The 26,949-nt window shown below is 32.7% G+C and overlaps 1 protein-coding gene across 6 annotated transcripts in view; it reads left to right on the forward strand.

Moving 5' to 3' along the window:
• The window catches only part of LOC112692074 (glutamate-gated chloride channel alpha-like), a 149,303-nt gene that overhangs the window by 46,640 nt on the left and 75,714 nt on the right, over positions 1 to 26,949 (forward strand). For all 6 annotated transcript variants that reach the window (XM_025566608.1, XM_025566609.1, XM_025566607.1 and 3 more), the window contains one exon: positions 19,651 to 19,704. The gene's annotated coding sequence lies outside the window, so the exon portion shown is untranslated. The remainder of the gene's footprint in view (positions 1 to 19,650; positions 19,705 to 26,949) is intronic.

The following is a 26,949-nucleotide window of genomic DNA, read 5'->3' on the forward strand; positions in this document are numbered from 1 at the left end:
TAATTTGTCTAGAGAAATATAAACTATTTCGTACATGCATGCACGCCGCGGGAAACGATTGTTTCCATTCCGCGACAGCTGTAAGGAGGTGAAACTGTCAAAACGCACATAAGTTCACGGGCGTTTAAAGCGATCTCGTACACCATTGCGTGACGTAGGTGCGAGAGGATTTTGAAAGAAAAACTGCGAACCATTTGTTTGGTTGGTTACGTGCAGATGCGGCGCCGTGCGTCGTTGTCGTCGAGGCTTTCGGTGAAAGATCTCCGAACAATAGTAATAATAATAACAGCGCACGATATAATAAAATATAAAATATAATATAAAACACACGAGCAGACGGATAATAGATTGTCTCGGTAGTTAGTGTGCTGCGACGTGAACGGCCGACATTTATTTCACGTTTTATTCAAAAAAAAAAAAAAAAAAACGGTTCGTGTGCACGTCGTATTTGTATATTTTCTGTCACAAGCGCGTGCAAAATAACTTTTAATTATAATTTACTGTGATAACGCGCGCACGTCTTACTGTACAATGCGGTACATCTGCAATACGGAACGAGCGAAGAACGGTTTGTAATCGTGCGAACGAGGGAGAAAAAAAATAATAAAAGAAATAAAAACGCGGATAATATTTTATAGAAAATTATCTCTCGAGTGGATCGGAGTTTTTGCCCGCGACGAAACTAATATGTTTTCTTTTTCCCTGCGACGGATTGTAATACGCTTTTTTTAATCAGCCGATTTAAACACCGTTCTGCCCCGGCGTAACACGCGACGAGAATACGAATCCGAACGAGACGGTACGCGAGCGATCTACAACAACGAATGCGTTTCTCGTCGTCTTTCGCGTATTATTATTATTGTTTTTTAAAACGAACTTTGAAATCGACGATGACGGTTTAATAAACGATCCCAGGCGGAGGCGAGCGTGCGCTTTTTAGATAGTGAAATCCCATTTATCGTACGCCGTGCAAATGTAACGTTCAAGTCTACTCCATTGTACGCACATGTTTTCGGCGTGCAATGAAAACCGAGTAGATAATGAGAACGTAAAATGCATATGAATAATAAACACATGGTTAATGCCCTCAGAAAACAACCAATGGTCGATACTTAACGTCCAAAACTCAATACGCTTGTCCGACAACAAGTCCTCGTACGGTCCTGCGTCGATATAATAATGCATCTGTACTAGAAACCGTACAATAGTACTCGGCGGACGTGTTCGTGGTGCGTTAACCGTTCCGATTGAGCTGGTTCCGATCTCGTAACGATAATACAACATGTATACGGCGTACTGTCAATTATCTGTGGGATGAGGTTCGATTTATAATCCCCTAAATCAAATTGAAACGAAAATTTAAAGTAAGACATGAGTTCACTGTAATGTATACAAATATGCGGTGTGACGAGACGTACGTGTGCCAATTTTTCGGTTAAGCTTCCTCCTCCTCACGGTCCCCTTTCAGTTTCCCGCACTTAACATAAAATACACTATATGTATACATACATTCGATTATACAACGCGTATCGAGTGAATCACGGCAACTGCACTTCCAAAAAAAAAGAAATAGAAAACGTTATTCTTATAATTCATCCACGACCGTATCGTCCAACTAACCAAGCCAACGGATATCTGCTCCAATAAATATACTACTTTACAAACCCGGTAAAATTTTTTACTCATTCGAGTGCTTTTAAAATGCTTTGAAAACGATCGAAAATCGATCTCGTGCATTTATTTTAAACTTTATCCACGTTTACTATATCAAAAATAGGTAAGTTTTATTATTCATAGAACAATTAGTTTCCGACTTGAAAAGTCAAGAGGACTTGAAAACTTTCGAGATGGATAAACCCCCTTAAGCCTCTCTTTCACGATTTCCGTTAACGTATAGCACAACCGAATCAGACACTGCGAGTTCCATGTATGGTTTTATTTAAATATTTTGCTCTATTAGATGCGTCTAACCAGCTATCTGAAAAAGACGATTCATAATGATAGTGAATCATTTTTATATTTCATTGAATTTACTAACTAAATCGATTATGATAAAATGGGATTTTTACCTCCTTGAATGTATCTATGACCTTCCATATATTTTATTTAATTGTCCTGCTCTTCAGGATAAATGCCAAATCTTAATGCTCAACATTTTTTGAATCTCTACTCCATACTGAATAATAAATCTGAAACTGCTATAATAATTGCAATCTCTTTTATTTTTGGAAGCCGGCTTTAAAATATAAAATATTTATATATTAACATTTTTAATTGTTGAGCTATCATAGTTTTATACTAGAAGCTATTAATAAAAAATAAAAAAAATCCACTAATAACACGACTTAGATTGCAAAATATTATATAAATTCGCTTAATATTTGAATTCGATAATTATCGATTTTGTTGTTAATTTTAAGATTTTATCCCACTGCAATCAGTTTAATGTCACTATACTTTAGTTTAGTCATATATTCACTCAATTCGAGCATATTTTTGTCTGTATGGTTATATTTATTTTTTTTTGTGTGTCGAAAATCAAATTATTAAAAGTTACAATCATTAGATATTAATAATATCATATTACATTTTCAATATGGCGTGAATTGAATTTTCTTCGTTTTACCACTGTTAGAACTATGTAAATTTAAAGATAATGTTGTCTCGTTTAAAATTGACTAGATTTAATTTGCCTCTGTCTCCCTTTCTCGACGCGTGACGGAAGTTGATTTTCCCTGTATGTTCCTCTGCAAAAGAACACCACGTCTATGAACTACAACGGTAGACAATTTTATTGAAATGCCGTCTAGTGAAAATTACTTGAAATATGTTCCGCGCACCGTCGTGCGCCGCGATTATATTTACGTGTTGTAAAGTTTTACTGCCTAGCAGTGGCGCGCGACCCCGTTTTCGACGTCCTTGTTCGTCCGTTTCTTTAACTTCTCGTAAAATAAACGAAACGTCGTTTGCGCAAAGCGCGTGTACACCGCGATAAAGATATTGTCGCGCAACGTTTTCCCTGGCACGCACACGGAATTCCGTGTCAACGGAGCACAAACAAACGTACATTAAAATACGGAGGAACGTCTCAATTTATATATACATATATTACATTAAGGTCGTAACGAGATTGTTGACGATGCGGAAAAGCACGTAAAAGTATGTAGGTGATTCGATGCACAAGATCGGGAAACGTAGACTATAGTGCGTAGAACTAAAACGGATTGTTGAAGCACGCGTACAGGGTGTGGTATGGCCGTGCGGTGGTTTCTCGTTTTTCCGCGTACGTTAAAAACCGAATCGCGTACGCAACGCGTCCGACTCTTGCGCACCGATAGGACGCGATCCTCCCTGCGTGCGCTGTCGTTGTATGCTCAAGTCGGCTCGCGTATAAGACCACCGGCGGAAACGTGTCGTCAACGTGTCGCGAAGCGGTGTAAGGGGAAACGAACGGAATTCCGTCGATGCGCAATCAAGTACGTACCCAGTGCCCGTGGCTGATCGATTCCCGGGCCCCTTTTACGTACACTTGTTGGGCTTAGAGAGCACTACTTATACGTAATTTTGTACGGATAAAAATATTAAAATCTACGTCTTATGCTACGGCGAACAAGATCGGGAAATAGTTTCGAGCAAAAGGCCGAGATGACGGGCCCCGAGACTAGGCCTGCTCGCCTTGTCCTCTCGCCGGCCCTGATACGTGCGCGCGACTAGAGTGCGGAAGACGGGGATTCGTCGATCGTAATATTTTAGAGGGTGTAATTTTTGTAATTATTAACAACTAGATTGATATTTTTAACTTTGTTAAATACTGATATTAGGTTAACACTCAATAAGTATGATTGTATATTTATTATTAGAAAAAAATGCTCGACAAGAGTACTTGATTATTGGTCTATGATAGAGCGTAGTTTAAACATTTTCCCCGGGGGTGAAAATTCCTGGTCCCAACTCTGCATTACACGTGGATATTGTGTGACAATGGAAACGATGCATTGACGTGTGACATCTCTCCGGTGAAATTTAACTCCTACGCGAACAATGTCGACCGATTTACCGTCGTGTGCACGCGCGTGTTAATTGTTCGCCTCATCGCGTTGGACGTGCTGCGCCTCGTGAATACGTTTTAACCGCGTCAATATTCATTTCAGTTGTGATACGATCGGAACGTTTCATCGAAATTATATTCTGTTGCGTCGAAACACTTTGTTTTAGATAATATTATTAATAATAACGGTAACAATGATATCGCGTCGACGGACGCCGTGAGGGATACGATGTGCTCACCCCGCGATTCTGCTGTGTATGCGCGGTTTGTAGGAGGTGTGTACCGCCGCGTTGGTTTTTGTCAACCAAAAAACACCGTTTGAAGGATGTCCAGTGCCATATTTCCCACTAAACACTATAAGCTAGTGCTTAGGGTGGCAAATAATTTTTAATATTACATTTTTATCATATGTAACTAGAACTAAAATAAATACAATTAATTATAAAATGTTTTTTATTAAGTCCGATGGATTCTGTACTAGGCACTAACTATTTAATTTTGAATATAATTTAAAAATGAACTATTTTTTAGCATTTTTCATTACCATGTTTTTTATCATTATATTTTATATAAAAACACATTTTATAATTAAGTTTTTCATATGAATATATGTATGCATTTTCATAACAGCTGCATATTTTTATTTTACATCATTAAAATTTTAAGTAATAAAGAAAACAACTACATTATTTACAACTACATTATTACAACTATAATTGTATGCTTTAATAACATTTTTTAGACTAGACAAATATTAAAAGGTGGCAATTTGTTTAGTACTTAAAGTGGCACGATGATTAAATCCAGCACTAAAAGTGTAATTGATCTAGTTGTCTGTCCACGGGAACGAGTCGATTCCGGTTTTTGTTATTAAAACTGGCATCGAGCTACAATCCCAATCGTGCCGAAATAATACACGGACAATAAAGATGATTAATGAACGAATGGCGAAATTGGATTCACCGCGCACAATCAATGTTCGAGGACATAAAACCCCCGTCAACGTTGTTACAATATCGCGTTACCGATACTCTTTCGCATCGTCAATACGAAATCATGTTGAGACTAAAAGATTTCATGTCTTGCGATGACATGCGATTCTGTACCGAAAATGCGTCCGCACGTCATCCAGCACTGCAGCAGTGTTCCTGTCCGTATTACGGATTTTTTTACGATCAAATAATAATAGTAATATAAAACGGTATAAAACAGTTAACGTACGAAGCCGATGCGTTGTAATCCAATTCTACAGGCTATAATGGCCATTTTAGGCATTCTCGTTCGATCGGCCCCCCTCCCCCCCAAGTCGTTAAACACTTTTATGTGTTACGCGTATTGTTTGTTCAACATAAAATAATAATTTTACTCGCAGCGTCCGTCGGACCGAAACCCCACTATGGTCCGGGAGATGAAGAATACGCGAAGACGTTTTACGAGTGCGTCGGAAACTTCTCATCGGGAAACGGTCGCGCGCGGGTCGAGAAAATTGCGTACACGCTTGTTTGGCCGATGCGCGCGCATGTCATCATCAGCGTGTATCGCACAAGGGTTTCCAGCGTTGGGGTATAACGACGTTGGAGCAAAAAAGCAGAAAAAGAAGAAGAGAAAAAACGATTCGTGCGCCAGTGATAAAAACGACGGGGTAGAGAAAACTTTCTAAACCTCCGGAACACATTTTACGGCACTCTACAGATAACATCTGCTAAACGACTCGAGATTCGAACGCCGCTCGCGTTTAATATATATTATGTTTGGCGAAAACTTTTCGCATCGCATTATTATTATCATTATTTCCCCGTCCGCGATCGGTCGTCCGTGTGTATCTTGGACGCATTCGAAATATCTTTGATCGCCACAAATTTCGTTTGAAATATTTATGACATAAAGACGCAGGTTTATGGACTATACGTAGACAAACGGTTTCCAATTATCCGCCGCATGTAGGACTTACACAGTGCGTACGTCTAATCGAGCACTGTAGTAACGTTACCGTCAAAGCGTTAAATGCATTTTGTTGGATCTCTCGTACCGTTTGTTGACAACGCATTGCACGTCGATGTTATTTTAAATATTATGCCCGGCCAATATGTTCCTGGACTCCTCGGAGTTTCCACCGACTAATCGAAAAATTATTTTTTTGTTTAAATTGATTTCTAAACTTAAAATTGTTTACAGCGTGCGGTCGACGCACGCCGTTTTCAACCGCGCTAACGTTTTGCCTTGCATGTGCATTCAACCAAACCCGGACCATTTATCCCAGTCGGGCTAATATTGTTCGTAAAGCAAATTTTGTTTTCCACCGGAAAACTTTTCATTTGTCGGTGCAAATCGATCGGTTATACAAATCGTACACGAGGTCCGAACACAATCATTGTATCCGTTTTGTACCACTGCCAATCGGCTTTGATATTCTGTCGCATTTAAAACACTTTACCGGTAGCATTGTAACATATCGATTTTTCGACCGCGGCTTCGGCATTACCGGACGGCTCTGAATTGTAATACACCGTAAGAACCAGCAAACAGGCGCTTGCCTGTACTTATACATATATACATGCATATAACATATAAATATAAATAAATATACGTATATAGCATTATTATACAGCCTTTGTTGCGCGTTCTATTGATTTCAGTAGGTTCGACGAGAGCCCGTCGACCGTTATATCATATAGTTGCAAATGTGATTTATTTTCAAAAAAAAAAAAAAATAATAATAATATAAATAAAAATCGAATAAGACTTGAATACAGGTATTTACGCGCATATATAATGATATTATTACGTGTGCGACATCGGTAAAAGGATATAACCGAAAATCTCGGGAGACATTTTCGGGCGGTTCTCGATCAATGTCTCCTGACAGTATTCGTTTGCGTGCACGGCGAGTGCCCTTTTGCAGCCGTACAACGTAATACGTAAACATATCCGACCACGTATTCGTATATATATTTAATCGGTATACGGTGAGGGTGGTGGCGCGCGTCGTCGTCGGCGGCGCTGTCTTTAGTATTCAAATTAAATTCGTTTGCATAAAGAACCGTATAACCTAGTTTTCCTTCGATGAAAATCGTGTCGAATAAAAGGTGTGGCTGAAATAGGTTTAAGAATTGACATCGTCGTCTTCGTTATAAAAATGACGTCCCCGAAAACGTCGAAGCGTAAACCGTCGACGTGCCGTGTAATTCGAACGTCGAAAAACATCAAAAACATCCGTTCGCTTCCGACCGTTCGTTGCTTTAACGAAAATTAATTTACCAAACATCATAGCAATTTTTATTACCGTAGGTCAGTACACGATGGACGTGTGATATTTTATACGCCGCCATATAACCTTGCGTGACCGCACATTTTATTAATAATATTGAATCCCATCCTCTACCTATTAATAGTCGACCTATTGTTTTCTTTTTTCTGTTTTAAAAATATGATTCTACACTACTCACATGTACCGTATCTACTTGTACTACTTTTTTTTTTTTTGTACGGTGTGAACGGAATGGATTTGTTATTGACATTTTTAAAGAAGCCAAACATTTTATATGCTATAATAAAAAAACCATTAAACAAAAAAAACACTGATCTACATAAAAACATCGTCATATATCTAGTTATTAGGGTGGTCCTTATTTAAATAGGTGGAATATTTTATTTTAAAATTTAACACAGTAGGTACCTCCCTGACTTTTTAAATCGTATATGTAAATAATTTAGATTAAATTTGAAAGGTCTCGGTCAACCCTTTCTGATGCAGCATTAGGGTTGACATATGACAAAAGATGGGAGTTTTTTTTTCTTTTCTTTTTTTTTTATTTAATTCAAAAAGTATAAGATTTAACGGGAATATTCGAAGAACTCAATGATAGATTTTAATATTTTCTATAAAAAAAAAAAAAATAAATAAATAAATACTTATAAATTTCGCAGTATGTACCATTATAGTATGTGTGGCAAAATACATTTCTATATTGAGGACATCACTGGAATAACAAGAAAAAACCATAAAATACCACTTTATACTTGAATATATTAAATACGCAATTAAAAACTGTATAAATGTCCTAAAGGCCAGAAACTGAAATTCTGAACATTAATGCAAAAATATGTAAATTTACACTCACAATTGCATGATTAGAATTTTTGTAACGGTAAAGTCACGGTAAAAACAAAGTTTACAAATCCAGTCCTTAACATATTATTATAATACTTAACATTTTGTGAGTTATTACATCCTATATTCACGCATTAGATGTATACATTATTATTATAATAAAACGAAATGGTCGACACAATTTTAAATCTAGTCGATTAATATACAATATAATATAATATAATCGAAACCTCGAGCTAAAATTAAAAATCAATATTTTATAATGTACTTATAAAATGCATAATTCGTATATTTTATTCTAATAAAAATATACAAATATAAGAACAAAACATAAAACGATACAACTATAATTGGAGCAAATAAATTAAACGACCATGTGCATGCAAGACAAAGTAGTTTTCTAGTCTAGAAATTGAAATTCACAAATAATTTTAGTAACAATCAAAATATATAATCAAGTGGAATTTCTTGGAATATTGGATAATGCCTCGAGGATGAATTTTAAGTCAAGTACGGACGTGGTATATAAAAAGAATAACGAATGATTCGCAATCGTCCAGCCATGCACTTTCTCAATATACGTACTCGTATGGAAAATATTATATCGAGTTATTATTTACGCGACCAACATCATGATGATCTTTCGTTACATTTGTTACGAAACATTTGTGATCACAAAGTATTTTAATATCAATAATTGGCTGAATTTTTTCTCGGTTGTTTTTAATTTCACTCTTGAGAGAATCATTTAACTGAACATTCTTTAGTTTTTGTATTCATCTATTAAACGATGTACTTTTAAAACAGAAAATGTATGGTAATTTTTCTCCAAATGATTATTGAATTTATAGTACCATCTTAACATTTATTAAATGACGATAAAATTAATTTACTAAGTTTTTGGCAAATGCTATCTCCATCATTCTGTCCAAATATTACACATAGATCGCAATAAGCCCCAAGTTCTTTAAATTAATATAACAACCAGTTCAAACCTTTAACATTGGAATCTTCGTTTCCTCTTACCCCTGATGATGGGAATTTAAAAGTTGGAACTAGACATCAATTTTTGTTAAACAAATTAAACTTTTCTTTGGAACTCAACTGGAATACATATATTTAAAAATGAAATTAGTATATTATAAATAATTGTTTTATTTTTAAGTGAACATAAAAAGCTCAATAATCTTCTATAGATAATTATACAAGTTTATTCATATTAAATTTTAAGTACCTAGCCTTAATTCCTTGACATATATTTACTCAATAGCTTTAAATAGCTATCAAATTTTTAAACTTAGTTTCCATGTTTAACTTTGTAATTGCATTATAATTAAACTAACAGTAAAGGCCAATAATACTTTATTAACTTGGTATTAGTATATGTGTGGCATTACTGTATAAAAATTGATAACTACTGAATAAAGTAATAAATAATGAAAGAATATACATAATAAAAATATAGTCATTAGAATATAAATATACATATATATATATATATATATCATTTGTACAGTTTTCATTGTAATATTTTTATCTCTTTTAAACTATTTATTATTCATATTCGTTGAAGATTTTAATGATTTTAAAGAAATTTCAATAAACTTAAAGTAATAAACAATTATTTAAGACTAACAATAGAACAAGTTGTATTATTTTTATTTATATTTGACTCCGGCTATACTATTTCCATCGTAATTATTGTACATTTACGTTTCAAAACGTTAAAAATACGTTTACAAATTTAAGGATATTTCGGTTTTTAATTATTCATGAATCTACACGACAAATCGTACGTTTATTAACCGATTTTCGTTTCGCGGAAAAAAAAACTTTTGACTTTTGAACGTTTCACAAACAGCGAAAATATATAATTTCGTTGTACGCACAACAAATAATTATCTAAAGACATCTTTTTCAAAACAATTTCATATTGCTGTCCCGCTAAAATCAGAAGAATTCCAAAAGAAGTACTAGAATTATTGTTCGTAATAAGTTGAGCAAACACGCTTTGTACCAAACAATGAACTTAGTTGTCCGTGTCAAAAGCCAACTCTTTGTAAGAATTACAATTATAAACCATACGTGTATGAAAATTGAATTTTAATTTTTAATTCGTGTACCAATATTAAATTTCATTTCATTTTCTACAATATTTTTCTTTTTTAATATACTCTTAAATGTATTATAATTTTCAGTTTACAATACTTTTCTTATTGAATATAATATGAATACGTTTTTCCCTTTACGTGTTCACTATAATTATTTACTGAATATACTATACATCAAAATAACATTGTGTTTATAATAATTGAGGCCATGTTCTATTAGTGTGTAATATTATTAATAAAATAAAATTAAAATCGAAATGTCATTATATTAACTTTTTACTCATGTTGACTTTGCAATTTAAAAAAAAAAATAATTCATTATGTAATAACTTCACAAAATGTAATTTTTGTCAACGTAAACGGTTTAAATGTAAAATAAATTAATGTAAACATTAATTTTAAATGTAATTTTAACAAATGAAACTTTTGAATTTAAATTGTATAAGTATCTAAAAAAGGTTTGTATTTCAAATGCAAAATTATTTTAAATTTTCGAAGTAATGAATTGTTTTTTTTTTTATACAAAATAAGAATAATTAATTAAATTTTGTTTTAAGTTTGATAAGATACGGTTTACCATGCAATGAAAAGTGATTTTCAAACGTACAATAATAAAACAAATTTAATATATAGTCAAACAATTCATAAACAATAAGAGTTTTTGAGACCAAAATTAATTAACCTCGTGCCAGAAAATATAACTGGCTCACCTTTATTGACACTTCAAAAACAATTAACACAATGGCTTCTTTATGATTTTAATTTGAAAACATTGTTATGTTCCATTTTACAACCATATTCATAATACTTTTAACTTTTTAATTTTTTAACTTTTATGCACAAATAACAATTTAATAATAAAATTATAACTGTAAGTTTGTAACTACAATTTCATTGGTATGATAGATGTCAATCTTATATGCAAAATTCGAAAATTTTGTGTAATAATTATTTTTTAAGTCATAATAATAATTGTAATAACCCTAAACCTATATATTTATAATATTTATTTATGTATATTATTGATAAATAAATAATGATTAAAAATAAAATGACATAACTGAATTGCAGAAAAAAAAAATTAAACAATATATACGGAAATGATACATTTTGTTGTCCATGAATCTCAGTGAAATATTTTCATTTAAAACATTTGATCAATCTGTAAGTTTATATTACACATTTAAGATATGGAAGCATGATTTAAAATTGGCAATAAAACTAATTAGGTAATTTTTCTTGGTAAATAATTAAAAATAATTTAATTGGTATATTATTTTTAATTAGTGTTCATTATAAACGTATTTATGTGTTTGCCTTTCCATTAGTTTTCACTGCATTTCATTCGAGTTCATTCACTGTTTAAACAGAAATGTTTACTGTTTTTCTGATAACTTAAATAATATCGATTAATATTATAAATAATTTGTTTGCTCGGTTATTATTAATTTTTTTTTTTTTACACACTTTTAAACTTCTTAAATTCGTGTATCAATCAGAGTTCAAGAAAAGTAAATAACAAGAAAATGTTGACAAATGATGACCGAAGGAAATTTCTATTCAGATTGTCGAAATAACGATAAAATACCGTAGAAGGTCCATATCCATAATACGATTCGTATTCGTATAACCATCGGAACACACATGGGGTCACTCATCATTCTACTCTGGACAAATATAAAAACCCTACAACGGTACATCAAAACATTGTTCTTTTACAACCGTTTTGCGAAAAAGTATTACATCATGGTTTTTAAGTGCAACGTCGATTTCGCAAAGTTTGTATTGCACCGTAATTACATACGGCATACACGGATTTAGATGTAACAGAATAACGATTCCAGTCGACTTCATATCCTCTTAACGGTCTGAACTGAAAACAATTACCAAACATAACACGATATTCTACCGACAATATAACAACATGTGTAATGCAGTATAAATGATTATGGTAAAAATAAAAGATGCCGTAGTGTTCTTATAAGATCGACGGGCCGTAAAAAAACGGTAGGGGTGATGATACGAGTAACAGCGATCGGTCTTGCTCCTGCAATTTTTCTCCGGGGTACGCCACTGACCGCACAGCCTGAACGCGAATCTGCACCTACGATTAAGTCCCGAACTATTATATATGTGCAGATGTATTTCACGTGAATGTACAAGAATATGCTTGCAAGCGGTTGTGGTTTAACGCGAGGGTGCATTTTGACATATTTTAAGAAGTAAAAAAAAAAAATAAAAAAGTATATTGTTTCATTAGGGACATCAAATTAATTGACTGATGAACTACAAGTGGATATCGTTATCGATTAGGTTAGGTGTATTCGTGCTATTAATTTTGACGGTACTGAACAATCTTAAAAGGAATATACGAGAATAGATGTACAAGTGGATAAGTCACTATCGTGTAAGAAAAAGAAAAAACCCCGTAGTAAGATGTAATGTCGGAGGTACACGAGTTTGCGGTCGTTCGGTGTATCATCTTAATCCGTCAACGCGCGAAAGTTGGCTTCGAATATTATTTTACGATTTTATAATTTGTATGACTTGGAGTAGGATACTTCGCGATCTTGCTAGTGTACAACGATTTCAAGCACTAAACACTTTTGCTTTTTACGAAACTAAAGTTCAAATGTACTTCAAAATCGTGAACGATAACTACCACCGGAATCGAACGCCCATATGAGTACAAAACTCAACGTTCGTGACACTTTTTAACGTATTTTGTATAATATTATTCGTCGAATTAAACAAATTATAATATCATTCGTCCCAACCATTTTTTTTAATTAATAAATCGTATATTATACACAGTGCCGTGGCACCAAATTTATGAAAATTACATTATATTTTATAGGATATCATAATTTTACATATTTTAAAAAAAAAATAGTTTATTGATAGCCAATACTAATAATTGATGCGTTAAAAAATGTTTGTATTAAAATTATAAATGTATTGCATACATACCTTAAAAACGGCTCTGATCATACTAATGTTATGACATTGATTTAATTTCAACACACGCGTGCAACACCGCGGTATCTATACGTTATGCAACCTTATTAACTTGAACGTATTATGTACGTATACTTCAGTAGCGTAAGTATAATAATACGTGATCAGTGTACCAATCAAGACGTCCGATGTAATGTTTTCCGGAGTAAACTTTCCAGTTATTTAACACTCTCCAGAAATATAGAACAACGTCAGCTGATATTTTAAACTTAAGAACACTAGATATCTAATTTATTAAACAATTTATATTTCAATATCAAACACAATGATCAACTGTGCAACTATTGTTTGATGGTTTGTATGTAAAACATTCGCTGTAATTATTATACTACAAACGGTACGAACGTTTGCAGCCGAAAAACTTATCGTTTCGGTAATACGGTAATATTTGTAGTTTTCCGTTCACGCGCATCAATCATGACTTAGTACACGTTCAGTCACGATATATCTACGGGGGTGACGCGCGACACGTTACTCGTGGTCATGGTAGTGTTTTTCACGGCATGGACAGTGTGCTTCTACCAGACATCGAAAGTGCACGATCAAAACGACTGCAGGGATCCGGATGGGTCGTCGTCGTCGTCGACGTTGTCGGTGGTGATTTCCGCCTGTGATAAAACTTGCAGTCCGAATGGTTGTGGCGTCTAGTATTCAATTTAGAACGGAAATCCCATATGGTCTCATTAAAACTGAATATAATGAGCGGGGCCGCCAGCCACGGGCTTTCACGATGGATACTCAAAAACCGTGGACTTGATTGCGAATGAGTCTTTCCAGACTCATTATCATGCAATTGATTTTATTTGTTTATCGCGATGAAACCAACTTTGATTTCCAAATTTTCACTTGAAAACGCTTACATAATTCTTATTAACTGACAAACCTCCTTCATGTAAACCTTAATTAATAGATTTAATAGACAAACTCGATTATAGAGACAATAATAATTAAAAACAGACGAACATTAAACAAGAATAAGAAAACAATACAGAACAATGGTAACAAAATTTGGTAAATAAAACAACAACAGACGAGAAAAAAAACATAATGGCCAAAGTAAAAAAGATAGCTAATTTATATTATTCAGGGCCATATACATCCGTGCCATGTCTGCGTTCGGGCCCGACATCGGGATATCCTCCCACCTGGAGTGATTCCGGACGCTCTACTCCATCCCGTTTACGTAGTCACTGTCGCAAAAAAATAAAAAGAATACATATATAATAATGAAATAATAAGAATAATGAATACGTTGCAATACTGCCCGATGACTAGGTAACGACAAAATTCCGTCCGTATTCGTCGCGTCACCCAATATCGAGATTAAAATTACACTTGATAAAAATTAAAACAACACGTCCGACAATCGATCGTGGTAGGGGAAACAGACAATTGGTCCTATTAACGCACCTGAACGATAATAATAATAATAACACGCAAATGAGATTTAATGACGGGGATGGAGATATTTCGTACTTTACACGGTATCGTAATAATAATATTTTTATTTCACATGGTATAACGGATGCACGCCGGGAGTCGTCGGATCCACCCGTCGAAATGGTCTGATTGTGATCCAGTAGACGTTATATTAGAGAGTTTCATTGCAGGGTGAGGGTGCGGGATATCGTCGTAGCTGCCTGGCCGTTGAGTGTTTCAGGGAATGCAGTTCGCATCTCGTAGACGATGATCGAGACACATTCAAAGGGGGGAGTGGAGGGGTGGCATGTGCAAATGGACACGGGTGTACGTATTTTCATACACACACACACACACACACCGTCAGTGGCGTATACATAACTTTTGTATGGGGGGGGGGGATCTTTGCAAAAAAATCGTTATTTATATTTTATCATTATTTTCTTACGTTTCTAACGCCCTCGCACTAAGAACATTATTTCGTAACATTTAAAAAAGGCCTAGGTGGGATCTGACCCCCAAATCCCGCGCATTTCCGTAACCAGTTAGAGATAATTGTAGTCTCTTCGGGTATCCGGCCAAAATAGCGAAATAATAACTGTGAATGTAAAAATTGCGAATTAAAAATGCCGAAAATATACGATTAAGCATTTAGTGAGAATAATTTTGAAAAAACAATTAGGCATTTAGTAAAAAATGATATGCTATACCATTTACAAAATTCTTATTATCATTAGTATTATGATTTGTAACTAACGAATGAAGTCTTTTAGCACAGTCCTCGAACTTTTTTATCTCTGGTTGTTCTCCAGCGTTATACTGTTCTCGCTTTAATTCTTCTAAATTTCGAATTTTTATTACATCAATAAATTATTAGGGTGACTTCCTGCTAAAGAATATTTATTATATTATTAAAAATACTAATTATTAATGAATTATGTTACAGTTTTATGGTTTTTGTAAGTTTTGAAACTTATCTTAGTGCCGTATTGAAATATGTATAGTGTTCAAAATAGAAATCATAAAAAACAGCAGTTTCACTGTTATGCATGATCGCTTATTTTAGAATTCGCGATTTTTATACTCACGACAGTGTTGCACACAGGGAGGGTCAGGGGTGACGACTGACACCCCTCAAAGAATTGGTGAATGACTTTTTCTATGTGAACTTATATGAATATTTGTTTAATTCAATACTAACCAATTTTTCAGCTATCCAAATCAACTTACTAATTCTGTTTACCCTAAAACTAAAGCGTCACATGAGAATAAGTAGTAGGCTCAATCCCAAAAATTATGCTATACGAACTTATAAATTAATACCTAGAAAAATGAAAAATAATTAATATTAGGTTTTTTTAAAAAATTATATTTTTAGTATCTTTGTTAGTAAGAAAAAGCCAACAAAAAGTTTATTATTGTTCATTGTTCGAGGTTCTAATCATATTAATAGTGTTGATTAGAATATCATATATATAAATATAAATATATTATACATAATATATTTAGATTTCCGATAATTCGTTCGCGACGCAAGTGATTATCTAACGGCGAGCTAGATAAGCGTTGAGCACTCGCATACGCATGCATCAACGAATTTATTTCATGGCGTAATGTTGTAAATCATAGACCTAAACGAATTCCAACATACCGACTTGAGTTTTACATTGATAATAATTTTGAAAACAAATTTTGTTTTTTTGTTCTATCGACTTTGGATCCTTTGAGCCACATTTTTAATTTATTATTCTTAAAATGAAAAAACCTCACTTGAAATTTAGAAAAAAATTTTGTGTTCTTATAAATTTAAATGGACATAAATAGTTTTAAAAATTTATTTTTATTTTTCTGATTTGAAGGATTCAAAATAGATTTCATAATAAATTCAAATATGTTTTCAAAATTATTATAGGAGTAAAATTCAACTTAGTACGTTGGAACGCGTATAGGTCTCTTTTACTCTAAAAAGCGGTAGTGTAGAATTAAGTTGTTTATCAATATAAACATACTTCAATTTCCCATGTATTTTGCTACCTACATAATTATTGAATAATTTTAAATAAATAAATTCAACTTAATTTAAAATTTGTTAACTAATATTTTCTTTAACTTTAGGTATTTCTTATTACCTTTTTTTAAAAAATAATTTTATAACATAATATGAAATATATCATAATTATAATTTCACTTGGTAGATTATACAATTTGTAAAAAAAAATATTATATTATTTTAATTTTATTATTTCAAATGTAATGAATTAATAATATTTTAGTATTATCATTACATTTTTACTACCTGGGGCATATTATATGTTAAATAACCATTTAACTCTATACAATCATCGGTAAAATATGTTACTGTATGGACTACAGCCTTGGAGCCTTGGAGATATTAAGACGAGCATTCAGCCCGCTTGCTTTGTGTAGATGACCGAAGAAGCTTCTTCCGATAAGTTCTTGATTTGAATTTTGATTGTTGGAATTTTTTAAGTCTGTATGTAGTGCTTCATTTCCAATAAACCAAACCATAAGCATTGAGCATTTGAGATCATACGTAGAATTTTGGATTGTATGACTTGTATTTCGTACGAATTGTCGATGATTTAAACGTTAGCGTCTCTATTCACTGCCGACGTTGGACAATGATAAATTTGATTATTCATACGATTCGTTTCGGATGTTCAAAAATATCAATAAATATTAATAATATGCTAAGGAAAAAAATAACAAAATATCTTAAAATATTTGAATGCATAAGAAGCCTGAATTAATAAGCGACTCTGCAACGACTACGGAAACGAAGAGGGAGTAGATGGAACATGACAACGATTTATTATTGATACCGATGAACACCAAAATCGAACCGTCGAACATACTTGTTATTCATGACGACGAGATTAGCTACCCTGAAAAACGTTTGATATGATAATTTCTATTTTCATAATGTACAGGGTCCGACAAAAAGACCTCCACTACGAAAACAAAAACCAACCGAAATACGGATGAAATACGTGACGAGAACTCGGAGATTTCGCGTTCGATCTGCAATACAAATTCGTCGGATGGAGAAAACTGTGACTTTTTTTTTTGTCAAACTTTTGCACACCTAGACCCATGTGATGGCAGGTTGAGTATTATTTTTTACTGACGTGCAAGCGTTGACTACAGACTATTAACGATATCGTACATATGTTTCACCAAATTTAGAATCCGTTGAACTTGGAATCGACGCCAGGCAAACCGATCAACTTAAATGTTGCTGATATTTCTGACTTAAGAGATCGTATATTAAACGTCGAGTAATATAAAAATATCGCTACGTCGTTCATTAACGTAGTTCTCAACTATGGATTTCGCGAAAACATACCAGGTTCTCCGTGTGGCCATCGTAGTTTGAAACTTTTGTATGTCCTTCTTCCGTGCTAACATCGAGTATCGTAAGCCACACATCCTCGGTATACGGAACAAAACATAAAAAAAAAATAAAATAAAATTGCTCGACTTTACGGAGTACTCAGATTTTTGAATTAATCCGTGTCAGTTATGTCCATCGGTTTTTTTCTTCAGTTTTTTTTTATATACCATCCTGCAGTAAATAATTTATATCGATGTTCCATTACGCTCCGATATAAATAGGCATCTTCTGGAAGTTATTAATCTTCTATTCAACATCCCCAAACAATCTCCTAGTCGATATGTATAGCAAATAAAGATGTACAATTCGTATATGCATATAAAAAAAAAACCCCATTTTACGGGTAGTAAGAATATTTTCGCCTTTTGGTTGAAGCACTGTTCGACTAACTATTACTGGAAATGTTATAAACTTTTTCTAAAGATAAATTGTATTAAACAACTATTAAGAAAACCTATTCAAAATGTTGTTATTATTTTTCTATAACTACTATTATTTCGCCAACTTAAACATAACGGCATCAATATAATATCCATACTTGGTTTGACATTCAATTTGTTCGATTATATTTGAGTTGTTATTTACGAAACTCTTTGCCTTTATTAAGTTATTTAACAAAACAAAATAATAAACGCGTTGTATTTCAACTTTATGTAAGCATACCCCACTATATTAAAATTTTTTCGATACATATTATTAGTATTATTATTATCATTAGATATGCTTTATGAAATTTATCTGTACTCGATGAATAACATCATTACTGTTTGATTCATTACAGAATAAAAAATACTCACATCATATGTTTTGGCATATTTTTCTTTTACACCTACTATAATATTTGTACAATTTCACTAATAAAATAATTTATTTTACGAACACCATCGCATACGAATAATAAATGTTCAAAGTTAATTATTTTTTTTATTTACTATACACATAAAAATCGCAATGTTATTTAAAAAACATTGTTGTACGTCGCTTTTCAGTAATCGTATAAGATTTAAAGACTAGGGTAGGTTTGTATTCAAATTTTTCTTGTATGGATACTCGATTTATATTTATCAAACCATTCATTTTCAAACATATTCATTATGCGGCCTCATAAATGTTATGTCAGAATAACGAAAGCACTCTAGGATCTAAGGCCTTTAATTTTATGACCTTTTTTCTACATTATTTATCGATTTCGTAAACCATAGCGAAAAAAAGAAAAATATTTACAAACATTTCTCTAGTCATATTACTCATTCGGCGCACAGTTTGAGAAACACTACTACATCACGGCCATCAGTAGAATAATGAAAAAACTTTTCATTTGACACGTACATTTTATGTGAGTCGTAAAAAATTATTTTTATCGCCTACTGCAACCCCGCACGGGAACCGAGTATAATAGAAATATGTAATATCCGTACTGTGAGTGGTACAAGATAAATCGCATAGACCTAGACCACGCGAGAACGCGATCCACTATTTAATTATTTTATAATATTTATTCATTTTTTTTTTTTTATTAACGTTTCAGCTGGTGCATACGACGGATTCGGTTGACGAAAAACGACTTCTAATTTGCATTTGGGTAAGTAGTAATTTGAGTACGTTCTGCATGATCGATACAACATTTTAACGGATGATTTTCCCCAGTTTCGTTTTACCGCGCGGTCTTTATTCACCTATTCGTCTCGTTAGCTTTTCGCATAAACACCACCGAGTTACTTATGAAACTCAAATTGAATTCATTGCCGCGGGGTGGTTTCTTTGTGTGCTCGAATTCATTACGCACATTGGTGCATTCGTTGGGCTGATTGTTCAAAGCGATTATGAATATTTATACGCGAACCACCGTTGCCACGTACACGCGCCCTTGTAATGCACCCCTAACCACAAGATGGAGAACTCCGTGAGCTTTTTTCACCGCGACCAACGCAAATCTACTTTCGTGCAAACGGTTTCAGCACACCGGCAAACGCGTCAATATTCCACTCGGCGCAACGTATCTTTCACGGCAAAAGATGTAACGACTGCTTATGTGCCGATCCATCCATCATGAACGAGTGTGTGTGCCCGCGCGCGCCAGTACATTTGTAACTTTTAGAAAGTTTAAGCTTTTCGGTTTTTGTCCGTTTAACAAAAATGTACACTACACTTACCTGTACGCGTTCGTTGCAATAGTTCAATATAAACCAACCACGTAACTCGCGTGAGTTCAAACCCCGAAAGTTTTGTTGTTTTAACATCCGAAAGCATAAGCAGTGTAATGCGTTCGAAATCGCTTCCAAATCAAACTGGGAAAACAACCTGCGTTCTCCGGTTCAAACCGACCGGTGCAAACATTCGTTATAAATATTGTATAAACACTTGCAACACCACTGTAGGGTCAGTAACTACTAATAATTAATAACGAGACGCGTTATTAAATTAAAGTGTATTTTCCAAAGCAAACATCAATAGTTACGACGAAACGTGGTATATTTTCTACAACAAAGATATTGTTTCGGTATCAAACTAAAATAATTAAATAACCCTCGGGAAGCAGCGGGTCGCGTATATAATAGTGCGTAGCAGGGATACTACAATATCAAAGTGTAAACGTAAAGTAGAAAGGTATATAAACACCAAAGTCTACTTTATAACTCAAAATGTCACATTAATATTCTGTGAGCGATAGTAAATAAAACTGAGTATACATAATTATGCGATTTAACAACATACGTTTTTATTATTTTCAATAGCCTTTCCTCGTACATAAAAATAATACGCTTGGTACTGACTTAATTCGACTTCTCAAATTCAAAATATAAATAATAATATAAACATAAATTCATGTGAAATTGTTTTGCGATTGAATTTTTTTTTTTTCATGATGAAACAGTGTTTCTAATATTTTAAAATAAACTATATATCCTGTAGTAGATACAATTGTTAATAATATTGCCGATTGCTGTAATATCCATAGGTTATTTATACTAATTTATCATACGTGCTTATATACTTATGACTTATGCATACCAATAATCAAATGCAACCATCATTAAATTGTTTATTCGACGATTTATAAAAATTAAAAAAGGTTTTAAATTCTCGAAATCAAATATTTTACAACTCGTACAACGATGGGTTATAATTTTTATTTTCCTTAAACATTCACTATTACCTATCAATTTTATATTATTATTATTAGCATTGTCGAATAGGATATTTTTTTAGTTGCGATCAAGCTAATATACGTGTTTTACAAATATTACATAGTTTTCTGCACTCGAGAATACTAACCCAACTTAATATAACTAGTTATAAACAACAGGTCCGTCCGACATATCATACAACGAACTATTTGCACTTGCGAGTGCAAATAAAAACCACCCAAAGTAAACAAAAAATGTTTAAAAAAACATCAAAATGAATGTTCAAAAACATCAAAGTGAAATTTGATTTTAATCAAATTACAATATTACTGTACAAACCATATAAAATGTGCACGACGTGATTTGACTAAATATAAGAGTTTGTAGGCGTAGGTAAATGAATCTTAAATAATTTTTGGTCTTCTTTGATTTTTTAATTAAAATGTCAAGGATGATGTGCTAGGGAAAGAAGTGGGCGAGTAGGCATTGATGAATATATTGTGCATAATAGTTAATAAATGTTTACCATGCCACTGACTGCAATACGAACGTACGTATAACCAGTGGCGCAATTAGGGGGTAATTCCCCGTGTTCGCACCCCCCTTTAACCGTGTCGTATTTTTTTAAAATGATAATGTTTAGCAAAATTGAATAATTGTTTTAAAAAATTCCACATCAGAAAGAAAACGCGATGGATTAGTTATTCTCAATGTCCACTACGAAGTTAGTGTAACACCTGAAGAAGTAATACAACATTTAAGCTATACAAAACATAGCTTAGATTTCAATTTATAATGTTGTACATACCTTTAACCTTTTTTTTTACATAAAATATTTAATTATCATTCATTATTCATTATAACTACAATATTTAAATTAATCAAACTATAAAATAATAATCAAATTTGCTAGCTACTTTAAAATAATTATATTTTTGGACCCTCTCCTTAAAAAAAATCCTGGTTGCGCCACTGCGTATAATAAATGTGCAAATGGCGTACGCGTGAGTGTAAAACGTACCGAGAGCCGAACGGATATCGCGTGGGCCAGCTGTATACGCGTGTACGTTCATTCATAACCGGTCCCTTCCGGAATGTTAAGCTAATGGGATTTAAGTGCACGTTCGGCGTTCGATTTCGAACCGCCGCAGAACGGCCGGCGGAGATTGATAGTTCGCGACGTTTGCCGTGCATCCTTTCCTCATCCTCTCGCAGCGACGGTGATTGATAAACCGACGACCGATCGTGAATGACGATCATGCGAGTATCGTGTACCCGGGGCCCTCATGTTATTAACTAACCTGTGACGAGCGGTAGCGGCTCGCAGTAAATATTCCGGGAGACTTAAATAAACTCCGTACAACAACGAACAAGAAAAACCCTTTTATCAAAAAATTAATTATACTCTTAATAATTAATTTGATGTTTAGTTAATATTTTTAACTTAATTTAATGGTAATTTCTTTTCTTTTTATAAACTAATTCAATTCCGCAATTTTTTTTTTTTTTTGTCTGCGAATTCGCAGATGAGACGGTGCACAGCGACTAACGATGGCGAGGAAATTATTGTCCTAAACCTAGTTTCGATAGCGTCTACAATCGTGGATTATTTTCCCCGGCCCTCTTCGTCCAACAAACCAGACCGTCGTCAAAATTACTAAAATAGTGTTTCCGTCGAAATAACTATTTATAGGTTTTATATTTTGTAACCTTAAATTTATAATAATAAATATAGAAAACACTATAACATACGAGTATTTTCAATAAAAATGTGTTTATACATTTTTAAATACTTATTATTTTCAAGTAGCTGGTTTTTTTTTAAGGGGGACGTAGTTTCAGTCTCCCCTTACGAGCCGCCCCTGGTGACGAGGTACACATGAGCCGTATTCAGACATCGCGTTCAAGTATTATAACGGTAATATGTCGTGTCTGTACGACTGAAATCGATGATGTTTTCGACGTTTTCGGGTATCAAGGCGCGAAACGTGAAAAATTAGTATCAAACCATGTTTGCGCATTGCCTACGGGGACATTACTGTTCACGTTTGTATGCACAAAAAACGCGCGTGAAAAACGGAGACAAGGAACTCGGATATACTCGTGGCCGTATTCATAGCGGTAAGATGACTTTTCAGGGATTACTCCACCCATCAGCCAAATACCATCTCAACAACAAAAATTTTTACGTTTATGATTCACATGGTGTGGAATCGATCGTCGTACAATAATTTTCATTGATCATTTTTTTTTTTTTTTTTGTTGGCCCCAACTTAATTTGTTGACGATTTATCTAATTTTAATAGAAATTGACACATTAAAATAAGCACAACAATAAATTAAAAAGTGATAGTATCATAATCGAAATCTATGATTTTTATCGCAAGTGGAAGAAGTGGAAAATGTTTGTTCAAAATAAAACGAATATAAATACTTAACAAATTTTAAATTCCTAAATTTAGCACTTGCCATCTATGGATCTTCAACTTCATGCATGAGAGTTTTTTCCACAATTAAAAGATAAATAACACATTAAATATTAACACATATTTTATATGGATCAATAACGAACCAAAATAGATTCATGTATCATACAACAATATTAGATGCTATTTTTGGGGTGGTAAGCCACACATTTTTAACTTTTTTTTTTCATTTTTTTATGAATTCATTCTTGTTCCATGATTTATAATATTATTATTTTTTTTTACTAATTGCTAATCTTTTTTAATGACAGTTTTGTTTTAACTGAATTAAAAAAAAAATCATATCGTATGTACGAAAAAAAGCGACGACCACGGAAAATGTGCTTTTAGGTGATTAGATTCTCGTACCGATGAAATGTACAGACTTTTTTTTTCTTTCTAATTTGATAAATTGTACACAAAATTATTTTATTTTTATTTTTAACGTACCCGTGCTTCAGCACAGTTAATTGCTAATAGTGAATAACAACGATACGCATTGGAAAAACGCCAAAGTAATAATATTTTATTTTACGTTTTAATATACTACGAATAGAAAACAAGAACAACACAAATAGCTAGTACCATTTAATTTATTCATATACATTGCATGTAATTTATCCTGAATTGGTATGATAATAGATGGAAAAATTTTAATCTACGGGTATAATAAATTGTTCAATATTATTGATTTGTTTTCAATCAGATACAGACGTTACATTACGCCGCTCGATAATTGTACAAACAGTTATGTGTATTTTAGGTTGTTTATGCACTGATCACTTAATTATTAAATTACGATTGTGATCTGCCGCATATATAATATTGACTTGTTTAAATTTTATCCCAACAAAAACACTCCGTCAACTCCGTGTAAAAAAACGCTAAGTAAAAAAAAAAAATGCTATAAAATGTGTGATATAAGGTGGAATCTAAGTAAATGGTCTAACGTGAAAAATGTACATATCAGTAATTAATTCAAAATTAATAAAATTTGGTTATTTTTATTATTAATTTATAATATAATTTATTTTAACTAAAATGTATCTAAATTTAGTTTACTTGGTCGGAAGATTCAATCTAAAAAATGTATAGCCAAGTACTAAGTTTATGTAATAAATAATTTAGGCCTCATTAAAATAAATAAAATTGTATCCGGCCAAGTAAACTAAATTTAGATAAATTTTAGTTAAATAAATTATATAATAAATTAATAATACAAATAACCAAATTTTATTAATTTTGAATTAATAACTGATATGTACATTTTACACGTTAGACCATTTACTTAGATTCCACCTTATATCACACATTTTATAGCATTTTTTCTTTTTTTTACTTATTTTTTTACACGGAGTTGACGGAGTGTTTTTGTTGGGATACCATTAGTTTTTATAAATTATCATATTTAATAATATACTAGTATATTATTATATGTAATTTTTTTTTTATTTTTTTTTTAATTATTATTATGTAAAAATCTTTTGCACTACGAGGCCACCAATCAAATTGTACAGATGTATCGTTACATCTTAAATTCATAATTTTACCTTCGATATTAACTTCTAATGTCTTATTAAACGTGATAGGTAATATAGTATCACAATAAAAAGGTTCCGTATATTTAGAGTGGCGAGATTCACCTAAAATAAATCTTAGTAATAGGTAATCTAATTGATCATCATTTAAAACTACCACAGAATAATTAATTTTATAATTTATAATTTTTTTAAGATGTTTAATCGTTTTGTATAACATTACATTGTGTTTCTTATAGTTCAAAATCCATTTTATTACTCTATCGGCAATACACCTACCTTTAACCAGAGGCATTTTTTATTTACCAATCAATCTATTGGTACATTTTTCAATATTTACATAAAATGGAAATAACTGTTTCGATTTTGGCTTTTTTATTTTTACTGTTTTTTTTTACTACTTCTTGTACTGTGTTAATACTGCTCGGTTCGATAATAGTACTATTACTACTTTCAACCACATACTTAGACTGAGTAGACTTCTGATATTTTTTATTCGCAAATCTCGCGCCTTTTGAAATTTGATTACCATTTTTAATGTAGACAAAACACGACAAGTCACCCCGAATGCGAAACGAAAATTGTAATTAATAGCTACGTGGTACACTATTATTAATTAATATAATAATAATAATAATAAAATGCTGGATGATGGGCGACTGGTGACTATATTTTTGATACCACGTGCATTGAATAATATCTTTTTTCTATAATATGGACAAAACACAACAAGCACGAACGCCGAACGCAAGACGAAAATATGGAAACGGAAAATGCACTGATTATGCACCGATAGTGAACCATGTCCCCATCACCATCACCATCAGAATCCCCATCACCATCACCATCAGAATCCCCATCACCCGTCCCGACCACATGACGTGTTTAATACGGCAGACGGCAGCGAAAGTAATATAAAATGATCACTTAAATATCCACAGTTTATTGCTCATAACTAAAATATTATTCAACCAATTCCATTGAAAATTACAAAAGCACGTAGCCTATGATTTTCTCGATCGATTGATACCTCATTCTAACGATTTAGTCCATTTATTAGGCCTACAGTCTTTAATAAAAAATACTAAAATATTAACACGTATTAACTGAGAATGTTTAGGTTTCTGGATATATACACTAGAGCTCTTAATACACGTGAATTCACGAATTCACGTGTCACGTGTAAAATTCAAAATAAAAACGTATATCCTTAACTTAATACTGTACTAATAATATTTTATTAAAACTTCAAGTGTATAACATAAAATTACTAATTTTCATCATTATAAAAATGGATTTTACTTGGATAAACACGTATTTCACGTGTACACGTGAATTCCGTAACACGTGTTTTAAGAGCTCTAATATACACGGTCGAGTGCTGCCTTTTTTTTTTTTTTACTTAGCTCACGACACTACCGTGTCGCTGGATATTTCATTGTGAAATGCAGACCAAAAGTCTATTACAATCACGTCAAACAAATGTGTAATGCGTTGTAATATATATATATTTATTAGGGTCATTCTTAGTTATAGGAATGTGAGAAGAAAGTTAAATAATTCTAATTTCTCATCTTTTCAGTTTTTTCATTACCATAAGAAAGTTATGCGAGTTAAATTTGTTGATAACTAATCAATCTATTTACGTGTCATAAGAGGCTTGAATATTGCTTAATAGGGTAGTTTTAGTGTTTTT

This window comes from Sipha flava, unplaced genomic scaffold, assembly GCF_003268045.1.
Source record: "Sipha flava isolate LNK unplaced genomic scaffold, YSA_version1 70_pilon_pilon, whole genome shotgun sequence".
Classification (NCBI taxonomy): Eukaryota; Metazoa; Arthropoda; class Insecta; order Hemiptera; family Aphididae; genus Sipha; species Sipha flava.